Below are 26,840 nucleotides of genomic sequence, written 5' to 3' on the forward strand. Positions count from 1 at the left end.
ACACAGTTAATATTCCTTCCTCTCCCATTTTACCTACAACAGCAATCCTGTCATGAGGAGAGCTGGATCAAGACAGAGTGATTGGCCAAAGTCACCCAACCGGCTTTCATGCTTAAGGTGGGACTAGAACTCTTGAGGGGGGGGGGAAAATCTTTAAATTTCAAGGGCCTCTTAAATTCCTCTCTCCACTTCTTCCTCCCAACAGCTAGAAAAAAATTGAGAGGTTTATTTAAGGTACAAGGAACATGTCTGATTCTTGGATGGGAGAAAAACGTGAGCACGTACTTGCGCTGCATCATCAAAGATCCATTTCAGTAAACATTATTTGATCCTGCTTCTTCAGTAATGTTGAACAATTCAACTGAAATTAGCCATCTGAAAATTTCTTCATGATGTACTTTTGCTTGCTTAAAGCCATTTCTATGCACAGCATAGGACGCGGTGGCTCAGTGGGTTAGGACGCTGAGTTTGTCGATCACAAGGCCAGCAGTTTGGCGGGTCAAATCCCGAGTGCCGCGTAACAGAGTGAGCGCCTGTTCCGCATCCCAGCTTCTGCCAACCTAGCAGTTCGAAAGCACGTAAAAATGCAAGTAGAAAAATAGGGACCACTACGGTGGGAAGGTAACAGCGTTCTGTGCGCCTTTGGCGTCTAGTCATGCCAGCCACATGACCACGGAGACGTCCTCGGACAAGCGCTGGCTCTTCGGCTTTGAAATGGAGATGAGCACCGGCCCCTAGAGTCAGAAACGACTAGCACACATGTGCGGGGGAACCTTTACCTTTATCTTTACACAGCATGGTCTTTTTCATTTGAAAAAAAAAAGATTTCCATTTATCACCAAGAATAAATACTTCTGCTTGCTATGCATATGAGTTTCTGAATCAATGTGTTGCATTTTTTAGTGAATTTAGTGATGAGATAGGTCAAGGCTGAGTGCCGCAAATCAGAATTAAAAATTAAAACACATGTGTTAGAATGGATAGAATGGAATGGAATGGAATGGAGTGGAGTGGAGTGGGGTAGGGTCGGGTCGGGTAGAATAGAATAGAATAGAATAGAATAGAATAGAATAGAATAGAATAGAATAGAATAGAATAGAATAGAATAGAATAGAATAGAATAGAATAGAATAGAATAGAATAGAATAGAATAGAATAGAATAGAATAGAATAGAATAGAATTCTTTACTGGCCAAGTGCAATTTAGAATTTGTCTCTGGTGCATAAGTTCACTGTGTACATATAAAAAGCAAGAAATAGATCACAGATCATAAATCATAGTTACAATCATTAATCATACGTTACAAACAACTACTTGCATCCATGCAAATGAAGACTCAATCATCCAGACCAAAAAGTCTCTGAAAAGTTTAAATCATGGCAACTGGACCAAAGTTTATTAAAAGTGAGATATTTGGATGAGTTAATGAAATGTCTCAGTTTTGGTCCCATTGTCATGATTTAACCTTTTCAGATACAAACAACAATGGATAAATCCTAAGCAATCAGTCATGTCGATCTGAAGGTCGGCAGTTTGGCGGGTCGAATCCCGAGTGCCGCGTAACAGAGTGAGCGCCTGTTACTCGTCCCAGCTTCTGCCAACCTAGCAGTTCGAAAGCACGTAAAAATGCAAGTAGAAAAATAGGGACCACTAAGGTGGGAAGGTAACAGCGTTCCGTGCGCCTTTGGCGTCTCGTCATGCCGGCCACATGACCACGGAGACGTCCTCGGACAAGCGCTGGCTCTTCGGCTTTGAAACGGAGATGAGCACCGGCCCCTAGAGTTGGAAACGACTAGCACACATGTGCGGGGGAACCTTTACCTTTACATATATATATATATATATATATATATATATATATATATATATATATATATATATATATATATATATATATATATATATATATATATATATATATATATGTTTAAGTATTTGTCAAGGCTTTTTGAATGGACCTTGCTAATTAACTCTTTCATTCCTGTTTTGGCCCGGCCAAAACAGGAATGAAAGAGTTAATTAGCAAGGTCCATTCAAAAAGCCTTGACAAATACTTAAACATACATTTGCCTTGCCTTCCAGCTAATATAAGAGAGAAAGAACCCCGTGGCTCAGGAGGTTAAAACACTCCCTGATATACAATCAGCCCGGGTTCGAATCTCAGATAAAGGGTATGACTAACTGATGAGAACATAAATGAGTTCGAAATGATCATCTTAGCCTCCCAAATTCTTTATTAGCAATTTGAATAATTTGTATATATATATATATATATATATATATATATATATATATATATATATATATATATATATATATATATATATATATATCTTTGCGTCTAGCTGTTTTGGCCTGCAATGCTCGATAGCAGCATCCTGAGGGGAGAAACTGAAATAGGATATTTTCCTGGATGTAGAAATTTTCTCAGCCCTCTTTCTGCTTTGTGCACCATTCCAATCCTCAATGGAAGGCCACGGCAGTTTGTGATTATTAGAGATGTTTCTAATGCATTTTTATCAAAGTGATGCTTGATTTGCTTTACTTGTTTCTCTTTAGAAGTTTCTTGTAACCAAGCAGATCTTTGATTCTGGTGACCACCATGACACGGCCGTTTTAAGATTCTTGGCAGGAAATGGAATTAAGTTTGCCACTGCTGTTTTCTAGATTTTGTTTTCAGCTCCCAGGCTTAACTCACAGCTTGGCATCTGAGTTGATCAACCAAGGTGGTTAGATTCTGCCACTTAAGTGAGGAACCAGACTTCGGGAGGAAAGAAGAAAAGCTAGTTTCTAGCTTAAACAAAGCAGCTTAACAAATAAGGGGATAATAAAAAAGAAATCATGGCTGTGAAAGTTGGACCACAAGAAAGGCTGAGCGCCAGACTTTTGGTATCTCAATATTGGAAGAAGGAGGACCTGCCTACGATAGAAGAGTGGACTTTAAAAGTTTCAAACCTGGCAGAAATGGCAAAAATCTCAGCATATTTGAAAGAACAATCGCAACAGAGATATATTTTGGAATGGAGAAGATGGATCGATTATATTCAGAATAAATATGGGACTAAAAAGTTTCATTTAGCATATGAATAAGTACTAGTATTATAAGATGTATTATTATTTAGTTATTATTATTTAGTTATTTAGTTATGTTTAAGGGGAGTTAAAGTGTGATGGAATTTAAAGTGTTTTTTTTTAGTTAGTTAGCATATTTTAGCTTAAGTTTGTAAAACTTAATACCCTGTATTCAGCTCTGGGAAGTCGGGGGAGAGAGGGGAAGTGGGGGGAGGGGGGGAGGGAGTTTATGTTTTTAAAATGTATTTTAAAACTTTTCAATAAAAAAAGAAAGAAAGAAAGGCTGAGCGCCAAAGAATTGAGGCCTTTGAACTGTGGTGCTGGAGAAGACTCCTGCGAGTCCCTTGGACTGCAAGGTGATCAAACCGGTCAGTCCTAGAGGAGATCAACCCTGACTGCTCTTTAGAAGGCCAGATCCTGAAGTTGAAACTCAAATACTTTGGCCACCTAATGAGAAGGAAGGACTCACTGGAGAAGAGCCTAATGCTGGGAAAGGTTGAGGGCAAGAGAAGAAGGGGACGACAGAGAATGAGGTGGCTGGATGGAGTCCCTGAAGCAGTAGGCGTGAGCTTAAATGGACTCCAGAAGATGGTAGAGGACAGGAAGGCCTGGAGGAACATTGTCCATGGGGTGGCGAGGGGTCAGACACGACTTCGCAGCTAACAACAAAAACAAATGAGGAGTAAACCAGCAAGTTTTCTTCAAGAAATATACGGCGGACCAACTCTTAGTTGAATATCCATGAAAGGCCTGAGAAACACTGGTAAATACATATCCTGGCATCTGAACAGCTTTTCTCAGATGTCCAGATGCCAGGATGTGCCTATACCCGTGTTTCTCAACTTTGGGAACAGCACGGCTGTCTGGGCAATTCTGGGAGCTAAAGTCCACACAGCTGAAGCTTCCCAAGATTGAGAAACACTGCTCTACAGCTACAAAGATCAGGCTCATGCAGGCAGTATTTTTCCCCCCTTGTGAAAAATAGAAACTAGACATTGAAGAACCAGTATAGAAAATAATAATGATGATGATGATGATGATGATGATGATGATGATGACACTTTTGAACTTTGGTAATGGAGGAGATTCCTGAAAATACAAAGTATAGCCAAGAAAACAAGCAAATGGATCAGTAAGCAAATGGTTATAATTTTCAATCAAGGCATAAATTTATTTCCTTCTTCCTTCCTTCCTTCCTTCCTTCCTTCCTCCCTCCCTCCCTCTTCCTTCCTTCCTTCCTCCCTCCCTCTGCCTTCCTTCCTTCGTTACTTCATTCCTTCCCTCCCTTCCCTTCCTCCCTCCTCCTCCCTCCATCCTTCCCTCCCTCCACCTTCCCCTTCCTTCCTTCCTTCCTTCCTTCCTTCCTTCCTTCCTTCCTTCCTTCCTTCCTTCCTTCCTTCCCGTCAACCATCTCATGTTTATGACTGTGGGCTGCTCAATTAAAACAATAACAAGTACAATAACAGTAGCAAAACACAAATAGAACATGCAAACCAATTAAAAACTAGATTTAAACCATAAAAAGATAAAAACATACCGTAATCAGCCAGAGCCATTGTGCAAAGATCCAACTACTTGATGGTAATCAATCAATCAATCAATCAATCAATCAATCAATCAAAAGTGGTTACAAATGAGAGAGTCACTGGATTTAAAGTGGGGGGGGGGAGAGGGAGGCAGTATTTCTTTCAGGTGCCAATTTGGACTAAAGACAGAATAAAACAAAAGAAATAATGCCCTAAAATTCTGCAGAAGCAAATCTTATGTATTTGTAGACAAGGAATTTGAAAACAAAAAAATCCACATAGCAACAGATTATCCAGTAAAATAGTGGTTAGGTGCTGAAATATTCAAGCAGAAGAGAATAAAAACCTTTCTACATCTCTTGCCCTTTTAATCATGCCTGTTAAATTAATATCCTGCATAGCTTATTCTTCTTGTGGGCTAGTTGGATTTCTGTTTCAAATGAAAATAATGAGCTCTTGAAGGCAAATGAGAAAATATTGTAAAGGAATAAATTACTTCATATTTGGAGAGTCAGATTTTTTAAAGCCAACATAGTTTAAATACAGCAGTAATTGAATTTTTTTTCTCCGCAGCAAACTTTCCACCATCATCCAATAATACTATTTCTAAAAAAAATAAAATAAGATAATTACCCTGCCTTTTTACCAGTTTGAAAATCAAGCTTATTTTTAGCCGCATAAAGAAAGCAAACATGAAATCCTCAGTGGCCTTTCAGAAGCTAACCAAGTAACAGGCAATCAACCACAGCTCATTTTGCTTAAGCAAATATGCTATAAAATCTCAAATTTATTTGTTCATTTATACGGTGCTGTAAACCATGTCACTATTATCCTTATTTAACAGACAGGAAAGGAAAAGGGTTGAAGGCTGATGTAGCAGCTCTCTCTTTGGGACTTAGAGGTTGATTCAAACCTGCTTTTTTCCCTTACTGGCTTGTGATTCCTCACAACTAGCACGTTATCTAATAGATCCGTGGTGGCGAACCTGTGGCACACATGCCACAGGTGGCACGCAGAGCCCTCTCTGGGGGCACGCGCACCGTCATCCCAGTCCTAGGCCTTTAGCTGGGTTTTATAAAACCTTTTCGCTTTAGGCCTCCGCCGCCGTGTGCAAAAAAAAAAAGAGGTTCAATCAATCAACTTCAACTTCTCGCGGGGAAAAAAAAAGATCTCGCAAAGTTGGAATCGAGTGATTGAAATTTTTAGTCCCACCCAGCCTGTCGTTACCACCGCAGCCACGCCCACCCAATGGGCCACGCCCACCCAACGGGCCACACCCACCCGGCACCCAACGATACATAAATGGGTTTTGGGTTCCAGTTTGGGCACTCGGTCTCTAAAAGGTTCCCCATCACTGTAACACATCATAATGGAATAACTCTATCCCTAAACAATGGTGGGTAAGTCAAGGCAACATTAAAGACAGGCTAAGTCAAAGTCGCGGGTGAAGAAGGAGAGTGCAAAACTTGGGTTGAAACTTAACATTAAGAAAACCAAGATCATGGCATCTGGCCCTCTCAATTCCTGGCAAATAGATGGGGAAGAAATGGAGGTAGTGACAGATTTTGTTTTCCTGGGCTCCAAGATCACCGCAGATGGGGACTGTAGCCAAGAAATTAAAAGATGCTTGCTCCTGGGAAGGAAAGCCATGGCAAATCTAGACAGCACACTAAAAATCAGAGACATCACCCTGCCAACAAAAGTGCGTATAGTCAAGGCTATGGTCTTCCCAGTTGCAATGTATGGCTGTGAAAGTTGGACCATAAGAAAGGTTGAGTGCCAAAGAATTGAAGCCTTTGAAGTATAGTGTTGGAGAAGACTCCTGCGAGTCCCTTGGACTGCAAGGTGATCCAATCGGTCAGTCCTAGAGGAGATCAACCCTGACTGCTCTTTAGAAGGCCAGATCCTGAAGCTAAAACTCAAATACTTTGGCCACCTAATGAGAAGGAAGGACTCACTGGAGAAGAGCCTAATGCTGGGAAAGATTGAGGGCAAGAGAAGAAGGGGACGACAGAGAATGAGGTGGCTGGATGGAGTCACTGAAGCAGTAGGCGTGAGCTTAAATGGACTCCAGAAGATGGTAGAAGACAGGAAGGCCTGGAGGAATGTTGTCCATGGGGTCGCGATGAGTCGGACACGACTTCGCAGCTAACAACAACAACAAGTCAAAGTCATGGATGTTAAGTCCCAAACTGTATACGAACAAGCGATCACAGTCTGGACCTAGCAGATTCTTTCTCCAATTAGGGTTTTCATTATCTCCAAGTTCTATCCAGGTGTAGAGTTTAGTTTGCTTCCTTTTGCTGGTGACCCTGGGGAATAGTGATCCCTATTTAACAACCCTCTAGAAATCTACACCCGGTTTCACGCCAGGGGAAATTTCAAGGGATTCATATACATTAAAGCTAAACCATCTACATACCATCTACATGCTATCTCAGATGTTAGTTACTGAACAGGTAATTTGCAATAATCTATAAGAAACAATAGGGACGCGGTGGCTCAGTGGGTTAGGACGCTGAGCTTGTCGATCAGAAGGTCGGCAGTTTGGCGGGTCGAATCCCGAGTGCCGCATAACAGAGTGAGCGCCTGTTACTCGTCCCAGCTTCTGCCAACCTAGCAGTTCGAAAGCACATAAAAATGCAAGTAGAAAAATAGGGACCACTACGGTGGGAAGGTAACAGCGTTCCGTGCGCCTTTGGCGTCTAGTCATGCCAGCCACATGACCACGGAGACGTCCTCGGACAAGCGCTGGCTCTTTGGCTTTGAAACGGAGATGAGCACCGGCCCCTAGAGTCGGAAACGACTAGCAAGCATGTGTGGGGGAACCTTTACCTTTACCTTACTATAAGAAACAATATGTATATCAAAAACAGGCTTCTAAAAATATAAAAGGCAACATTAACAACAGAGATCAATTCGAAGTAACATACATGCAAACCCCAAGCAGAGAGAAATAGAGAGTGCATTCACCTCAATAGTTCAACCATATAAATAGATATCTGCTTTCCTGGGACACCCCCCACCAAGCCTGATGACAGGAGCGTCAGGTGCAAATAATCAGAAGCATTTGTTGACTTCGAAGCCCAGAAGAGTTTATTACTGCTATCTACACGCAAGAATCTAGTCAACTAATGGTCAAAGCTAAATTGATGCTTGGACAAGGGCCCACAGAATTCGTGGAGGGCTGGACTTGGGTCTCTTACGGCAGCGCAATGATTCCAAACTGATGACACACATTGAATTCCGCCTTTCCAGTCAAGCTGTTCTTCTCCTACAATAACCAGATCTCGAATACCTGGAACACCTAAAGGGATGGTGCTTACCTAAGGTGTTTGAGGAGTGGAGGAGTCTATAAGTGGGCACCATGGTAGAGACGGCATGCCACCTGGACCAAATGTAGGTCACTGTCAGATGGGATCCACAGTATGTCCTCGCTGCCAAATCTCATAGATTGTGCTAATATGACCAGGGAAAAGAAGTTACTTGGATAAGCCAGTACCCATGCCATGAAGAGCTTTAAAAGTTAAAACCAATACCCTGAATTGGAAGCAAATTGGCAACCGAGGCAGTTCAGAGCCTACATAACTTCCCACGCCACAGTATTCCGCACTGGATGCAGCTTTCAAAAACTCTTCAAGCGCAGTTGCATGTTGAGCACACTACAATAGTCCAATCTGGATGTTAATCATCATAACAACAACAACAGAGTTGGGAGGGACCCTGGAGGTCTTCTAGCCCAACCCCCTGCTCAGGCAGGAAACCCTACACCATTTCCGACAGATGGTTGTCCAACCTCTTCCTCCAAACTTACATTCACCGCCTCTTCTAGATTCGTCTGTTCCCCAAAGATCGAAATATTTTAGTCAGCATTGTTAACTTGTAAACAAGACCTCCGATCCTCTGACGGATCAAGAGTCTGAAATTGAACTGAATTGTTTTACGACAAATACACTTTTGCTGTAGACAGCATATCACACTTCCCCCCCCCTCGTTTTTTTCTTTTTATCTTTTTACAGCATTGCTTTCGTGCCAGGCAGGAATTTTAGGCGAAATCCTATTTTAAGGGGACCGTATCACAACCAGGAGTGAAAGACCACCGCTTTTCCTACCAAGCTTCACAAAATGGACTTTGGCCTCTTCACCTGTTTTGTAATTAAGGATCAAGGCCCTATTAGCTGTTCTGATTACAGCTTTCCCTTTTCGCTCCTCTGTATGCCTTATCACGGTGCACCCTTCTTCAAGTTCAAGGCTGGAATTTAACGGGTGGCCAGGACTCATTTCAAACGGCAAGATAAGAAAGCCGGTGTTCACGCTTGCCAGATCCACTCAAGGGAAAGCTTTAATCGCGGCTCAAATTTAAAGGAGGCAAATCGGAAAGCTGTATGTCACCAGCTTTTCCTCATAAAGCAGGCCGAGGATTTGCTGAGACAGCATTAAGTCCAATATATTCCCTCGGTAGGATTGACGGCTGGTAAAACATGGCTGCCAGCCGTTCGAGCAGGCTCCTGAACAAAACGTTCGCTCCACAGGGGCCACATTATTGCTGGATTCTGGAAAAATCCTGAAGAGGATTTGCTTAGGATTTCTCCCAGATCACAGAAGGCACACATTTCCTTTGCTGCTCTGGTTTTCTTTTTTTTTTAACTTGAGTCCTATCCATGGCTACCCCAGGTTTTAAGATATCATGAATGCTCGCGAAAATGCTTCCTGAATTCTCATGAAGAAGAGGGAGAGGGACAATCAGCGGGGGGAGGAGGAGGAGGAGGGGAGGGGTGGGGAGTGGGGAAAGGGAGAGGGAGGAGGAAGAGGAGGAGGAGGTTTATCTTACATTGCTTGAGCATGCAAGCTTTGCTTGTTTACAATTTTTTAGCCCGGCAAACTGAATTGCCCTAGTGCCGATTGGTTCCCTCACTTTCTGCAAGAACCCTGCCGCTCTTTTAAGGCAGCCGTCTCATCTGCTGAGAGGGGAGTGATGGCTCAGCGGTCAAAAGACCGCTGAGCTTGTCAGCTGGAAAGCCGACAGCCTGGGTTCGAGACCCGAGCGCCGCGCGACGGGGCGAGCTCCCGTTCCTTGCCTCCGCTCCTGCCCGCCTAGCGGTTCAAAAGCATGCAAATGTGAATAGATAAATAGGTACCACTTCGGTGGGGAGGTAACAGCGTTCCGTGCCCCTTTGGCTTGTATTCATGCTAGCCACGTGACCATGGAAGTGTCTTCGGACAATGCTGTGGCTCCCTGGGCTAAGAAACGGAGATGAGCACCGCCCGCTAAAGTAGGACACAGCTATTCTCACTTCCGGCCAGTGGCTAATTGTTTCCACGCTTAAGGAAATGGAGTGAGCAGGACCAATCCCATTCCCATCCCAGTTCCTCGCACCCAACTCTGCAGGCATTTTATAGCATTGGTCGTGGGGGCATCATTCTCACCCAACTCAGTCTCCTGTGACATGGGGCAAGTGAGGGTGTGACAGCTAGTACAATACTTGAACCCTACACACGTGTCCAGCTATCCAGGGATGAAGCTCTCCTTCCTTTTCTGTCCTGTATTTCCTCCCCCCAAAAAAAGAATCGCCACTGAATCCTGCTGATTACACAAAAGTATTATCAAAGTGAAGGTTTCTTTTAGATAGGTTTCATAGAACTTATTTCATAGAACATAGGTTTTACCGTACATATTAATTGATGAAAAATGCAATTATTTTTTTCTTGGGCAAAGGAACAAAGCAAAGGAACAAATATACGTATTGCTTACAATTCCTTTCTTGGGATCCTCTGAGGGATGATAATGGAATGGTCCCTGATAATAGCCAGGACACAATATTTCCATGTTTCAAGATCTACCCTGAAACTTTGCTTGGGGAGACCTTCAAAGGGCTTACAGTATACGTTTAATGATATACCCAACGATTGAGCATGCCTGTACATTTCTTCAATGTCAGCGAGATAAACTTTTGTTGTTGTTGTTAGTTGCGAAGTCGTGTCCGACCCATCGCGACCCTATGGACAATGTTCCTCCAGGCCTTCCTGTCCTCTACCATCTTCTGGAGTCCATTTAAGCTCACGCCTACTGTTTCAGTGACTCCATCCAGCCACCTCATTCTCTGTCGTCCCCTTCTTCTCTTGCCCTCAACCTTTCCCAGCATTAGGCTCTTCTCTAGTGAGTCCTTCCTTCTCATTAGGTGGCCAAAGTATTTGAGTTTTAGCTTCAGGATCTGGCCTTCTAAAGAGCAGGCAGGGTTGATCTCCTCTAGGACTGACCGGTTTGATCGCCTTGCAGTCCAAGGAACTCGCAGGAGTCTTCTCCAGCACCATAGTTCAAAGGCTTCAATTCTTTGGCGCTCAGCCTTTCTTATGGTCCAGCTTTCACTGCCATACATTGCAACTGGGAAGACCATAGCCTTGACTATACGCAAGCCCCTTCGCCACGACAAGGCAGTAATCCATGAAGAGGGAGATAAACTTTAGCAAGTATCAAAGTCCCAATACATCGACTTAGATGATTCTTCCTACTTTTCTAAACCATCTCATGGTGTAAGCGGAAAACGAGAAATGTGTTGTGTTTTTTCTTTAGGGATTACGCAGTAGGTGTGAAGCTTCAAAAGAAAAGCTTGGAGGGAGCAAAAAAATTGGCAGCCGGTCTAGATATAAAAGGGGAAATGTTTTCACGCCATTTGCATCCTCCTCAAAACACCAAAGTCTTCTGGCATTTCCAAAACAGCCACTTTTCAAACTCGCTGATAGATGACCCAGCCATTAGGGCTTCTGGCCAAATTCTCAGATGCCACGTGAGCGTCGCTGGAAATAGTCCGGGTGGCTCCGTGTCCAGCTGGTTTAGACAAATTGATGGGTAAGGTCTCTTGCATTCAATCTGAGCAATTGACAAATCTCGATTGTCCACATGGAACAAGAACAAACAGGAGCCGACTGAGCTTACGTTCTGAGAAAGTCGAGGAGGTCCTTGCATCCGGTTGCGTCATTACTTATACGGCTAGATGCGTCCCTCGTTTGGCTCATCAAGTTTTCTAAATATTTCCTCCTGCCAACAATTACTCAGATCTTCAGTGTGCCATATTCTTTTAGACAGGGTTACTTGAAGGGACTGATGGTGAAGCCCTTGGTTGCGAAGCTAACTCTGTATCGAATCAATTTTAACAGCAATGAGCCGGTGACTAATATTTCATATTCGGCTGAGCTTGTTGAGAAAAGCCTGGTGCTGCACCGCTGGGAGCCATTAGACGAAATAGAAAATCTCGATCGTCTTCGGTCTGCCTTTCCATCCAGATTTAGCATGGAGACATACGCCATCTCTGCTGCATCAGAAGAGAAGCAGGGAGAGAGGAATCCAATTGGCCCTGCTGGATTTTCTCACTGGTATTTTGTACTTTAGGGCACGCAGTGGTGGGATCCGGCCAGTTCGCACCACTTTGGCAGAACCGGTAGCTAATTTTTGCTGCCGAGGCCCAGAATGGACTTCCAGAAGCGGCATCCACACAGAGAACTGGTTGTTCACATATCTGAATCCCACCACTGGGAGCACAGTATCTTGTTCGTGCGTTTGTGCAATTGTGGAGGATCCATTCCTATCTCTTCAATGTCATTCTGGGGACACCTCTGGGACCTTCTGGGGCCCCTCCTCAAGTAAGTAAGCAGAACCAATGGAGGAGACAGCAAAATTTAAGAACAATCACGCCAAAGTACAGGTAGGCCTCGACTTGCAACAATTTGTTCAGTGACCGTTCGAAGTCATAATGGCACTGAAAAAGATGACTTATCACCGTTTTTTGCCATTACGACTTTTGCAGCGACTCCGTGATCACGTGATCTAAATTCGAAAGCTTGGCAACTGGTTCATATTTATGACCTTTGCTGTGTCCCAAAGTCACGGGATCTCCTTTTGTGACCGCTTGACGAGCAAAATCAACGGGGAAGCCCGATTAGCCTAACACAACTGGGTGACTAACTTTTCAACTACAGTGATTCACCTAACAGCTGAGGCAAGAAAGGTCGTACAATGGGTCAAATCTGCTTAACAAATGTCTCACTGAGCTGCAGAAATCTTGGGCTCAACTGTGGTTGTAATGTGAGGACTATCTGTAAAGAAAATATGCAGCGGATGACAATGGGCAAAGAGTCTGCAGCCGGACTCTTGCTTTCTAACTCTTTAAAATACAAGAAAGCTCCATGTAGCTATACGTGATCGGTTGAACTTGAATTGTCATGGTTCCAAAAGATGAAGCTCTTCAAAGAACTTTGAGGCATTGTTTACCTTAAAGAATCTTTATTTGAGTAGCATAGCATTGGCACTAACATAATTGAAGCCAAAAACTGAGTTCCCCTCAAAGCACAATTCCCTCCTCCAATTAACAGTCATAAATCACATTCCCCAATTAGTTTAAAGCACGGGCTTCCCCCTCCAGCTCTCCAGCCCGCCAATTCCTTATCATCTCTTATTTCAATAATCTTGGTTCTCACACTATGTTCAGTATTATTACGTTAGCTAGGCTCTTGTATACATTCCCACCCCCCAGCATCATCTAATTCTACAAGCAAAAAGAAGAAAATGGCTGCATCTCCATCTGTTGTCAATGCAAAAACATTCGATGTTAGCAGCGTTGTCACGAATACTTTGATATACAATTGCAGAACTGCCATTATTGTAGTCCTTTGGTAATCTAGTTAAAACATAGCCCCTAATAATAGTAATAATAATAGTAAGGGACGCGGTGGCTCAGTGGGTTAGGATGCTGAGCTTGTTGATCAGAAGATTGGCAGTTTGGCGGGTCGAATCCCGAGTGCTGCGTAGCAGAGTGAGTGCCTGTTACTCGTCCCAGCTTCTGCCAACCTAGCAGTTTGAAAGCACGTAAAAATAAATAGGGACCACTACGGTGGGAAGATAACAGCGTTCCGTGCACCTTTGGCATCTAGTCATGCCGGCCACATGACCACGGAGACGTCCTCGGACAAACGCTGGCTCTTTGGCTTTGAAATGGAGATGAGCACCGGCCCCTAGAGTCGGACATGACTAGCACGCATGTGCGGGGGAACCTTTACCTTTACCCAGTGCTTTTTTTGTAAAAGAAAAAGGTGGCAGAACTCACACATGTCATACAAACCACCTTGCCTACCCTACAAGGTTCCATCCAAAAAAGGTGCCGGAACTCCATTCTGAGCGTTCTATGAGAAAAAATGCCCTGCCTTTACCTAATAATAGTACCATCACAATAAACAAATGCTGCCTAATACAAAAGGGACGGGGCGTGGTGACTGAGTCTGAAATTGGGTCACAAATTCCCAAGTTGAACTGTGTTCTCGGTGGAACCTAGCTCCCGAAGTCTTCCTCCAGATCTACAGTCTTAAGTCCAACCTGGCTCGCCACGGTGAACTTTCAATTCCTCATTAAAACCAAAGAAAACAAATCCACGGTACGGTAGATCCTGCAAGCTCGCTGAGTCGATCAAAGCCATTACGTCAAAACAATAATAATTAAAAAAACAAACCTTATTTTCATTCCCAGATGGTAAAATGCAAAACCAGGATCGATAACAATAAAGTTGAAAGGAAGAAAGCGCCAGGGACAAAAGTGAAAGCTACAGTATATTGTATTTGCAATCAGGGAATCTCAGGCAGATATTCAGCTATGATTCTAAATTAGGTGGCGAATCAATGAGGCAATGAGTTATACAACAGATGAGCCAGATGGCCTAAGCTATCAAGTACAGGATAGTCTTTCACCAAGAGTGGGGAAATGGTATACTGTAAAGACTCATCCAGAAACTACCTGGGATGTGGAATTTGATTCAGTCACATACTGCACTGACACACCTCCTGAAGTAACTAGATGCTCCATCACTGGAGATTTTTAAGAAGAGACTAGACAATCATTTGTCTGAAATGGTATCCTGCCTGAACAGGGGGCTAGACTAGAAGACCTCCAAGGTCCCTTCCAGATTCTATTCTATTCTATTCTATTCTATTCTATTCTATTCTATTCTATTCTATTCTATTCTATTCTATTCTATTCTATTCTATTGTCTCTATCCTATCCTATCCTATCCTATCCTATCCTATCTTATCCTATCCCTTATTCTATTCTATCCTATCCTATCCTATCCTATCCTATCCTATCCTATCCTATCCTATCCTATCCTATCCTATCCTATCCCTTATTCTATTCTATTCTATTCTATTCTATTCTATTCTATTCTATTCTATTCTATTCTATTCTATTCTATTCTATTCTGTCTCTATCTGATCCTATCCTGTCCTATCCTGTCCTATCCTATCCTATCCTATCCTATCCTATCCTATCTTATCCTATCCCTTATTCTATTCTATTCTATCCTATCCTATCCTATCCTATCCTATCCATCCTATCCTATCCTATCCTATCCTATCCTATCCCTTATTCTATTCTATTCTATTCTATTCTATTCTATTCTATTCTATTCTATTCTATTCTATTGTCTCTATCTGATCCTATCCTGTCCTATCCTATCCTATCCTGTCCTATCCTATCCTATCCTATCCTATCCTATCCTATCCTATCCTATCCTATCCTATCCCTTATTCTATTCTATTCTATTCTATTCTATTCTATTCTATTCTATTCTATTCTATTCTATTCTATTCCATTCCATTCCATTCCATTCTATTCTATTCTATTCTATTCACATTGGTATTTTCCAAAGTCAAAAAGGGAACAAAAAGATCATGATGCCGGCAGCAGGTGTTCCCTCAAATAACCCGGACCCAGGCCATGTAGGGCTTTATAGGTGATAACCAGCACCTTGAATTTCACCCGGAGGGCAACCGGAAGCCAATGCAGCTCGCGGAGTAGAGGTGTTACATGGGAGTATCGGGAAACCCCCATTACAACTCGCGCGGCCGCATTCTGCACCAGTTGAAGCCTCCGAGTGGTCTTCAAGGGCAGCCCCATGTAGAGAGCGTTACAGTAGTCCAAACGGGAGGTCACAAGCGCATGAGTGACTGTGCGTAGGGCGTCTCGGTCCAGATAGGGACGCAACTGGCGCACCAGGCGAACCTGTGCAAAAGCCCCCCTGGTCACGGCTCCTATGTGATCTTCAAAATTGAGCCGTGAATCCAGGAGGACGCCCAAGTTGCGAGCCCTATCAACGGGGGGTAACACCTCACCCCCCATCATTAGAGGTGGAATAACTTGGTTAACCCGAGACGCCGATATGCACAGCCACTCAGTCTTGGCGGGATTGAGACGAAGCCTGTTTCTCCCCATCCAGACCTGGACCGCCTCCAGGCACCGGGACATCACGGAGAGGGCATCACTGGGTTGGTTCGGGGTGGAAAGAAAAAGTTGGGTATCATCAGCGTACTGGTGATACCCCACCCCAAAACCACGAATGATCTCGCCCAGCGGCTTCATGTAGATGTTGAACAGGAGGGGCGAGAGAACCGACCCCTGAGGGACTCCACAAATGAGAGACCTCGGGGCGGATCTCTGCCCTCCTGTCAACACCGACTGCGAGCGGCCCTGGAGGTAGGAGGAGAACCACCGTAGGACGGTGCCTCCCACTCCCAACCCCCTGAGACGCCGCAGCAGGATACCATGGTCGATGGTATCGAAAGCCGCTGAGAGATCTAATAGGACCAGGACAGAGGAGCAACCCCTGTCCCTAGCCCTCCAGAGATCATTCACCAGCGCGACCAATGCCGTCTCCGTGCTGTGTCCGGGCCTGAAACCCGATTGGTACGGGTCCAGATAATCAGTTTCCTCCAGGAACAGAGGGAGCTGATGCGCCACCACACTCTCAACAACCTTCGCCAGAAAGCGAAGGTTGGAGACTGGACGATAGTTGTTTAAAACAGCCGGGTCCAAAGCAGGCTTCTTGAGGAGGGGTCTCACCACCGCCTCCTTCAAGGCGGCAGGGAAGACACCCTCCTTCAAAGAAGCAGTTATCACTGCATGGAACCAGCCTCGTGTTCCCTCCCGAGCCGCATAAGCTAGCCAGGAGGGGCACGGATCCAACAAACAGGTGGTGGAGCTCAGTCTCCCCATGATCCTGTCCACATCATCAGGGGAAACAGGGTCGAACTCAGTCCAGATAACGTGCTCAAGACCGCCTGATTCCTCCACATCAGACTCTGCCCAGTCAGAGTCCAAGCCGGTCCGGATCCGAGCGATTTTGTCCGTCAGATGATGACTAAACTCCTCGGCTCGTCCCTGCAAGGGATCCTCCCTCACCTCCTGGTTAAGGAGGGAGCGAGTCACCCTAAACAGGGCGGCCGGGCGATTATCTGCGGACGCGATAAGGGCGGCAAAGTAGTTAGCGCCCTTCGCCCAGTGCGCTCCCACAGGGAGGGTCTGCTCAGGGTTCCGCCGGTGAGAGATTGCCGGCGGGTGACACCCAGGGATAGGGCCTTCTCAGTGGGAGCGCCTGCCCTCTGGAACCAGCTGCCAGTAGAGCTGAGGACTGCTCCCGACCTCCGATCATTCCGCCGGGGCCTGAAGACCTGGCTCTTTGAGCTCTCGGGCCCAGGCTGAGGGGAAAATTTTAACTGGGGTTTTAATGTACAGGGTGAATTTAATGCTTTTTAAATTGGTTTTAACTTTTGTATGTTTTGATTTTTAATTCCCTGTAAACCGCCCTGAGTCCTCAGGGAAAGGGCGGTATACAAATGCAAATATTAAATTAAATTAATTAAATTAAAACCTTCCCACCAGCAATCAACCCTCAGAAGAGCACACATTAATACCAAGATTAACAGCAGACCAACAATCAAGAAGTAACCAATACCCCAATCGAGAAATTGCCAAAGAAGCCAACAGCAAACAACCCAACCCAAGAACCTCCAAGACCCCTCCCACCAACACTGACAGAACAAATCCCTACAACACAAACCAAGAGCAAACCCCACGGCTTACCAGCACCAGTGATGTCACACCTAGTTGGGTAATGAAACGTCTGTATGAAAAGCAACCAAGATCAGAGAGCAACAAGGACCCTTCATTTCAACCCTGAGTTACAAAAATTCTCCTTTATTGATTGTTGATCCCACTACTGGGATCTCTTGAGTAGCGTAACCCTAGGACACGTGGGCTGGAAGTGTCAAGAATCTCAGCACAAAAGTTTCTAACTTGGCGGAAATGGCAAAGATCTCAGCGTATTTGAAAGACCAATCGCAACAGAGATACATTGTGGAGTGAAGAAGATGGATTGATTACATCCAGAATAAATATGGGACTAAAAGATTTCACTTAGCATTTGAATAAGTAGCGGATATATATGATGTATAACTAGCTTGTAGTTATTTTACCGAGAGTTAAAGTGCGATAGAATTTAATATTTTATTGTTGTTTGCATATTTTAGATTATGTTTGTTTGTATTTTTATACCCTGTATTTTGCTCTGGGAAGTCGGGGAGGGGAGGGTTGGGGGGGCTTGGGGAGAGGGGAGGGGGAGGTTGTATTCAAAAATGTATTGTAAAACTTTTCAATAAAAAAAGATTAAAAAAAAAAGAATCTCAGCACATCTGAAGTCCAGCAGATCGGGGAGAGCCGAGAGGGCTTGCATGAAGGACTCAGAACGATTCCGAAAGAACTCATAAACGGACAAGTGAAACGCTAAAAATAACAAGACTTTTCCGCTTCTCCAAGTCTACTGGGTTTTTCAAGGAAGATGAAAAATCCTAAGGTTAATAGCTATACCACAAGGATGTTGTTAACAATTTCTTACTGGTCAATATGTTTGTAGAGTTTGCTTATGCCATCAAGAAGAGGGTGTCAACTTGTTTCCCAAAACACTAAAAGGCCAGAGAAAAATAGAATTAGATGGAAGAGAAGGAGAGAAGCAAACTAGGACTACGGAGAAATTTCCTAACAGTGAAAACAATTAACCGGCGGAATGGCTTGCCTTCAGAAATTGTGGAGGCTTCATCACTGGAGGCTTTTGAGAAGCCATGAAATTGTATAGGTTGTAAGTCGAGAACTACTGTATCTGTGACATAATCTTGAAAGTTTGTCCAATCTTATACTCAGCAAAATCATGGAAAGTAATCAGGGAGAGAAACAGCCTGGAATTAAGGAGAAATGTCCTAACAATGAGAACAATTAACCAGTGGAACGACTTGCCTCCAAAAGTTGCGGGTGCTCCATCACTGGAGGCTTTTAAGAAGAGACAGGACAGCCACTTGTCTGAAATGGTACGGGTTCTCCTTCTTGGATTAGGGGGGGGGGTTGGACTAGAAGACCTCCAAGGTCCCTTCCAACTCTGTTATTCTGTTATGCCCTATACCAGACATGTCAAACTCGTCACATCACATGACGTCGCGGAACATATCAGGACTGCTTTGCCATTGCCGGCAATGGGGTGGGCACGGCTTCCCCATGACGTGTCCGGCCCACGGGCTAGCAGTTTGACACCCCTGTCCTATACAGTAAAGGACTTTGCTTGTTTGATGGAACATGGAGCATACCAATTGTGCCAGATTATACAGGATGAGCAAAACCTATGCAAGGTAAGTGTCTCTCAAATATGTCACACAGGGTTTTATACAAGGGTCTTCAAACGTGGCCCTTTTATGACTTGTGGACTTCAATTCCCAGAAGGCCACGTTTGAAGACCCCTGGTCTCGACAGAAGCATCAGGGGACAGAGAATCAAAGTGCAAGAAATATGATAATAGAGGCAACTGAATCACTATACTTGTAGTGAGGCTTGCAAAGGCGTCAAGAAAGTTTGGCTGGAAAAATAGCAGCAGACAGGTGAGAAAGAAACATAAGTAAAGCATGGAGTGTAGGCAGATGAGAGACAACAGGAGTGTGTACATGACAGCTTACAGAAGGCTGAAGAGGAGTGTAAGCTGAGTTGGACAATCTGTAATCAGAAAATGCGCAGTCTCTTGAAAAGTGGCAATAGAAGAGTCAGAGACTGAATCAAGAACATGCTAAGAAGTCGGGGGGGGGAGAATAGAATAGAGCAGAGCAGAGCAGAGCAGAGCAGAGCAGAATAGAATAGAATAGAATAGAATATTTATTTATTTATTTTATTTATTTTATTATATTTATATACCGCCCTTTCCCGAAGGACTCAGGGCGGTTTACAGGGTGATTAAAACAAAAAATACAAAAGTTAAAAACAATTAAAAAATTTATATCCGTCCCTGAACAAATAAAACCCCAGTTAAAATTAAAATTAAATTAAAATTCTCAGCCTGGGCCAGAGAGCTCGAAGAGCCAGGTCTTCAGGTCCCGGCGGAATGAACGGAGGTCGGGGGCAGTCCTAAGCTCCACTGGCAGCTGGTTCCAAAGGGCAGGCGCACCCACTGAGAAGGCCCTATCCCTGGGTGTTATCCGCCGACAATCTCTTACCGGTGGTACCCTGAGAAGACCCTCCCTGTGGGAGCGCACTGGACGAAGGGAGCTTGATGCCAGCAGCAGGTGTTCCCTCAGATATCCCGGACCCAAGCCATTTAGAGCTTTATAGGTCATCACCAGCACCTTGAATCTCACCCGGAGGGCAACCGGGAGCCAATGCAGCTCGCGGAGTAGAGGTGTTACATGGGAATATCGGGAAACCCCCATCACAACTCGCGCAGCCGCATTCTGCACCAGCTGAAGCCTCCGAGTGGTCCTCAATGGCAGCCCCATGTAGAGAGCGTTGTAGTAGTCTAAACGGGAGGTCACGAGCGCGTGAGTGACTGTGCGTAGGGCACCTCGGTACAGATAGGGTCGCAACTGGCACACCAGGCGAACCTGGGCAAAAGCCCCCCTGGTCACGGCTCCTATATGGTCTTCAAAATTGAGTCGTGAATCCAGGAGGACACCCACGTTGCGAGCCCTATCAACGGGGGGTAACACCTCACCCCCCATCGTTAGAGGTGGAATAGTCTGGTTAGCCCGAGATGCCGATATGCACAGCCACTCAGTCTTGGCGGGATTGAGACGAAGCCTGTTTCTCCCCATCCAGACCTGGACCGCCTCCAGGCAACGGGACATCATGGCGAGGGCATCGCTGGGTTGGTTCGGGGTGGAAAGAAAAAGTTGGGTATCATCAGCGTACTGATGATACCCCACCCCGAAACCACGAATGATCTCACCCAGCGGCTTCATATAGATGTTGAACAGGAGAGGAGAGAGAACCGACCCCTGAGGAACTCCACAAATGAGAGGCCTCGGGGCGTATCTCTGCCCTCCCGTCAACACCGACTGCGAACGGCCCAGGAGATAGGAGGAGAACCACCGTAAAACGGTGCCTCCCACTCCCAACCCCCTGAGACGCCGCAGCAGGATACCATGGTCGATGGTATCGAAAGCCGCTGAGAGATCTAATAGGACCAGGACAGAGGAACAACCCCTGTCCCGAGCCCGCCAGAGATCATTCACCAGCGCGACCAATGCCGTCTCCGTGCTGTATCCGGGCCTGAAACCCGATTGGTACGGGTCCAGATAATCAGTTTCCTCCAGGAACAGAGGAAGCTGATGCGCCACCACACTCTCAACAACCTTCGCCAAAAAGCGAAGGTTGGAGACTGGACGATAGTTATTTAAAACAGCCGGGTCCAGGACAGGCTTTTTGAGGAGGGGTCTCACCACCGCCTCCTTCAAGGCGGCAGGAAAGACACCCTCCTTCAAAGAAGCAGTTATTACTGCCTGGAACCAGCCTCGTGTCTCCTCCCGGGCCGCATAAACCAGCCAGGAGGGGCACGGATCCAACAAACAGGTGGTGGTGCTCAGCCTCCCCATGATCCTGTCCACATCATCAGGGGGAATAGAATAGAATAGAATGGAGTGGAAATAGAATAGAATAGGTCATGAGGTTCTTACTTTGACAAATTTCAAAACAGGAAGTCTTATCCATTTCCTGGCTTAGGTAGCAATAGCACTTAGACTTATATGCTGCTCCATAGTGCTTTACAGCAGTTTACAATGTCAGCATAAATATCCCCCAACAATCTGGGCCCTCATTTTACCAACTTCAGAAGGACGGAAGGCTGAGTCAGCCTTCCGCCAGTCAGGATCGAACTCCAGGCGGTGGGCAGTGAATTAAGACTGCAATCCTGCACTTTAACCCACTGCGCCACCACGGTATTGCCCCAAAAGGGATCACAGCTGGCTGAAGGAGGGGGGGGGGAAGAAGGTGTCAGTTTTGGCAGAAAAAAAGGGATTGCCATCGCTAAATCTGTAGGCCCAAGGCCCAATGGAGCCCACTCTACCCAGGTCTAGGAGCCTGGTCCAGCCTATCAAACCATTTTCGGAGATTATGTCTTTAAAACAAATACTCCAAATACCGCTATCAAAAAGCCATACGAGAGAACACAATCCAATCCCTGCTGGGCCAAAAACAAAAAAAACAACCACTGAAATGTTCAAGAGACCCAACAGGAATGCAATCCTTTATCCCTTTCCTTATACCAGAATGTTCACAAAAAATAACAATAATCCACAGATAATTTGTATCATGTGGAGTCCATGGCTCTCTCTCTGAGCTTGGTGGTTTTCTTGCAGACGTTTCATTGCCAAACTAGGTAACATCAGCAGTGCTAGAAGGGAGTGGGGTTTGTGGAGAGGAGGAGGAGGAGGAGGAGGAGGAGGAGGAGGAGGAGGAGGAGGAGTCCTTGATGTTCTCTTAGGTTTGGTGGTTTTCTTGCAGACGTTTCATTACCAGACTAGGTAACATCATCAGTGCTAGAAGGGAGTGGGGTTTGTGGAGAGGAGGAGGAGGAGGAGGAGGAGGAGTCCTTGATGTTCTCTTAGGTTTGGTGGTTTTCTTGCAGACGTTTCATTACCAGACTAGGTAACATCATCAGTGCTAGAAGGGAGTGGGGTTTGTGGAGAGGAGAAGGAGGAGGAGGAGGAGGAGGAGGAGGAGGAGGAGGAGGAGGAGGAGGAGGAGTCCTTGATGTTCTCTTAGGTTTGGTGGTTTTCTTGCAGACGTTTCATTACCAGACTAGGTAACATCATCAGTGCTAGAAGGGAGTGGGGTTTGTGGAGAGGAGAAGGAGGAGGAGGAGGAGGAGGAGGAGGAGGAGGAGTCCTTGATGTTCTCTTAGGTTTGGTGGTTTTCTTGCAGACGTTTCATTGCCAGACTAGGTAACATCATCAGTGCTAGAAGGCAGTGGGGTGTGGGGAGGGGAGGGGAGGAGGAGGAGGAGGAAGAGGAGGTAGAGGAGGAGGAGGAGGAGACAACTGTGGGGTCCTTGGTGCTCTCTGAGCTTGGTGGTTTTCTTGCAGACGTTTCATTACCAGACTAGATAACATCATCAGTGCTAGAAGGGAGTGGGGTTTGTGGAGAGGAGGAGGAGGAGGAGGAGGAGGAGGAGGAGGAGGAGGAGGAGGAGTAGTCCTTGATGTTCTCTTAGGTTTGGTGGTTTTCTTGTAGATGTTTCATGACCCAAACTAGGTAACATCATCAGTGCTAGAAGGGAGTGGGGTTTGTGGAGAGGAGGAGGAGGAGGAGGAGGAGGAGGAGGAGGAGGAGGAGGAGGAGTCCTTGATGTTCTCTTAGGTTTGGTAGTTTTCTTGCAGACGTTTCATTACCTAACTAGGTAACATCATCAGTGCTAGAAGGGAGTGGGGTTTGTGGAGAGGAGGAGGAGGAGGAGGAGGAGGAGGAGGAGGAGGAGGAGGAGGAGGAGGAGGAGGAAGAGGAGGAGTCCTTGATGTTCTCTTAGGTTTGGTGGTTTTCTTGCAGACGTTTCATTACCAGACTAGGTAACATCATCAGTGCTAGAAGGGAGAGGGGGCTTGTTCACTTGCACTGATGTTACCTGGTTTGGTAATGAGACATCTGCAAGAAAATTACCAAGAACAGACAGACAGCACGAAGAACCCCACAGTTCAATCCCGAGTTGCAAATATTCTCTTCTATCAATCTGTATCATGCAAATTCCCAGAAATCCCCAGTGAAAAAGCTTTTTAATTCTCTCTCTGTGTGTAAAAAACATAATTTAAAAATTGACAGGCCCATTTCTGAGGAACACTAAGCATGACTAGTAGTCGCCCAAGAAAAAAAAGCTGGACTACATTGAGAAGAACTGCACTTTTAAAGGCCAGGTTTTCACACTTAAGTGTTTCTAATCAACCTAATTAATTAATACAAGGCATCTTGGTGAGACACAGAGAAACTAAATCGGGAGGACATCTGCGCTCTCTGAGAAAGGAAAAAGCAGCAAAAGCTGAAAGTCTGGCTAGCCCTCACTCCATGCTAGTTATGCCAGCGCTAACTAAAAAAGCATCTGGGCATTAATCTCCGACAGTATCATCAGCCACGTATTCTCTGAATCTTTGGAACACGATGGGATTCATATAAGCCATGGAGATTTATGCAGTAAGAAATAAGCTAAGTATTTCATATTTTATCATAATTCTTGCTGGAAAAAATGACATACAGCTGTTACTGGTAAGTTAAAAATACTCAGGTTTCCTGCCTGAGCAGGGGGTTGGACTAGATTTAGTTTTTATTATTATTATTATTATTATTATTATTATTATTATTATTATTATTATTATTATTATTATTATTATTATTATTATTATTATTATTTATTGTTGTTGTTGTCATTGTCGTCGTCATTGTCATTTTGTTTTTGTTGTTGTTGTTGTTGTTGTTATTAATCATTGCATAGTCGGCCAGATGTTCAGACTGGATTTGGCATTTTTGTCTACCTATCGAGTCCTTACCAAGGACCTGGGATAGGCAGATGTGGATGTTTGATGGTATTACAGATAATGTCGCAGGATGGAAGCAGTTCCTAGTAAGGCCGCCTTTTGCAAATGACTGATGGCGAATTTGTCAATGCCGATGATGGTGTCCAAGTGGTGCTCCAGTTGTTTTGGGATTGCACCCAAGGCGCCTATGACTGTTGGTATTACCCTTGCTTGCCTTTGCCACAGTCGTTCTATTTCTATTTGTAAGTCTTTGTATTTTGTTATCTTCTCCAGTTCATTATTATCATCATCATGTAGTAGCCAGTATGTGCAAATATGAATGTATCTGCACAGGTGTACACACACACACACACAGAGTGTATACAGGTAGTCCTCGACTTACAATTCATTTAGTGACCATTGAAATGGCTCTGAAAAAAGTGACTTATGACCGTTTGTCACACTTACAGCTGTTGCAGCATCCCCGTGGTCTTGTGATCAAAATTCCGACGCTTGGCAACCGGCTCATCTTTACGATGGCTGCAGTGTCCCAGGGGTCATGTGATCCCCCTTTTGTGACCTTCTGACAAGCAAAGTCAACGGGGGAGGCCAGATTCGCTTAACCTCCGGATTACTAACTTATCAGCTGCAGGAATCCACTTAACAACTGCAGCAAGGAAGGTGGTCAAATGTCTCGCTTAACAACAGAAATTTTGGGCTCAATTGTGGTCGTATGTCGAGAACTACCTGTATACATTACGCCAGGGGTAGGCAACCTTGGCTCTTTTATGACTTGTGGACTTCGACTCCCAGAATTCCTGAGCCAGCCATGCTGAGGGGAAAGGGAGAGGTTTCCAAGCTGAGCCATGCTGGCTCAGGAATTCTGGGAGTTGAAGTCCACCAGTCATAAAAGAGCCAAGGTTGCCTGGCCTAGGCCTAGGCCACTTTATGACTTGTGGACTTCAACTCCCAGAATTCCTGAGCCAGCCATGCTGAGGGGAAAGGGAGAGGTTTCCAAGCTGAGCCATGCTGGCTCAGGAATTCTGGGAGTTGAAGTCCACCAGTCATAAAAGAGCCAAGGTTGCCTACCCCTGGCCTAGGCCGCTTTATGACTTGTGGACTTCAACTCCCAGAATTCCTGAGCCAGCCATGCTGAGGGGAAAGGGAGGGGTTTCCAAGCTGAGCCATGCTGGCTCAGGAATTCTGGGAGTTGAAGTCCACGAGTCATAAGAGAGCCAAGATGGCCTACCCCTGGCCTAGGCCCTAGGCCTACCCCTTCTCTAGAACATAGTTGATTGGGGAATTCTGGGAGTTGACGTCCACAAGTCATAAAAGAGCCAACCCCTGAGATCTTCTCTGGACGGACCGGACGGTGCAAATATTATGGGTTTTGAAACTGCAGGGTTAAATAGAAGCAGAGAACGTACAAAAAAAAAGGCATCCCACTGTAGTTAAAATAAATATTTCAGGATACATCAATGGAGACCTTCAAATAGACGATAATTATAAAAAAATATTATCAGATTATTACTACTATTTCCTCAGGGTTGACATGCTCAAGCAAACTCCCTATCAGCTTTCAAAAATATCCTCCTCCAATCCTCATTGGATTCCGGCCAGTCTGTCTCCAAATCCGAGTAAACGTGAGCGGTTTTCATTTCAAAATGATTTATAAATGAGTCACTGGTGGCTGGCTGGTTGCTTTCTTCCAGCCTGGTGCTCCCCAAGGAGCAGGCAATCCTAAATAAGACCACTGGAAAGTAATCTGAAAATGCAATCAAAGTGCGGAGGTGTACTGAGGTTGTGCTGCCATGGGGGTAGGCCCAATATGACGTTCGGCCATATTTTATATAGTAAATATAAAACAGCAAAAAAAAGTGATTCTTAATCCAGAAAAATCATACAATAATGATCGTGCTAATTTTCTCTGCTCTTCTGACAGCAGCACTATTACTCTGTGGCAAAGATCGAGTTAAAACTATGAGATGCTTATATTTTGCACCGTACTTAGGTCAAAAGGAATCACTGCCTCCGGGATATTGGTATGGGGAGCCTGAAGATAAGGAATGGAGGTAGTAAAGACAAGTCATAATATTTCCTTCCTTCCTTCCTTCCTTCCTTCCTTCCTTCCTTCCTTCCTTCCTTTCTTCCTTCTTCCAATATTTGATTTTTTTCCCCACCTTATAACAAAAGAACTCAAAGCTATCACCAATTAATATTTAGGGAAATTATGCTGATGGACCTAATCAAGGACAGAACCAATCTAGGAGAGTGGAACCACTTGTGGAACCAGGAGTTGTGGGTGGAACCAGGAGTTGTGGGTGCTCCATCACTGGACCTTTTTAAGAAGAGATTGGACAACCATTTGTCTGAAATGGTATAGGACAGGGGTAGGCAACCTCGGCTCTTTTATGACTCATGGACTTCAACTCCCAGAATTCCTGAGTCAGGAATTCTGGGAGTTGAAGTCCATGAGTCATAAAAGAGCCGACGTTGCCTACCCCTGGTATAGGGTCTCCTGTTTGAGGAGGGGGTTTGGACTAGAAGATCCCCCCAATCTCTTTTACCTGTTATTCTTTTATATTGGGGCACACCTGTTCTGCATTTCACAAACGACCTTT

General features: G+C 45.0%; 1 protein-coding gene across 2 annotated transcripts in view; it reads right to left on the minus strand.

Moving 5' to 3' along the window:
* The window catches only part of TRAPPC9 (trafficking protein particle complex subunit 9), a 353,693-nt gene that overhangs the window by 129,234 nt on the left and 197,619 nt on the right, over positions 1 to 26,840 (minus strand). The gene's annotated exons all lie outside the window — the stretch shown is intronic.

This window comes from Vipera berus (genome assembly GCF_964194415.1).
Source record: "Vipera berus genome assembly, chromosome: 3".
In the NCBI taxonomy this organism is placed as follows: domain Eukaryota; kingdom Metazoa; phylum Chordata; class Lepidosauria; order Squamata; family Viperidae; genus Vipera; species Vipera berus.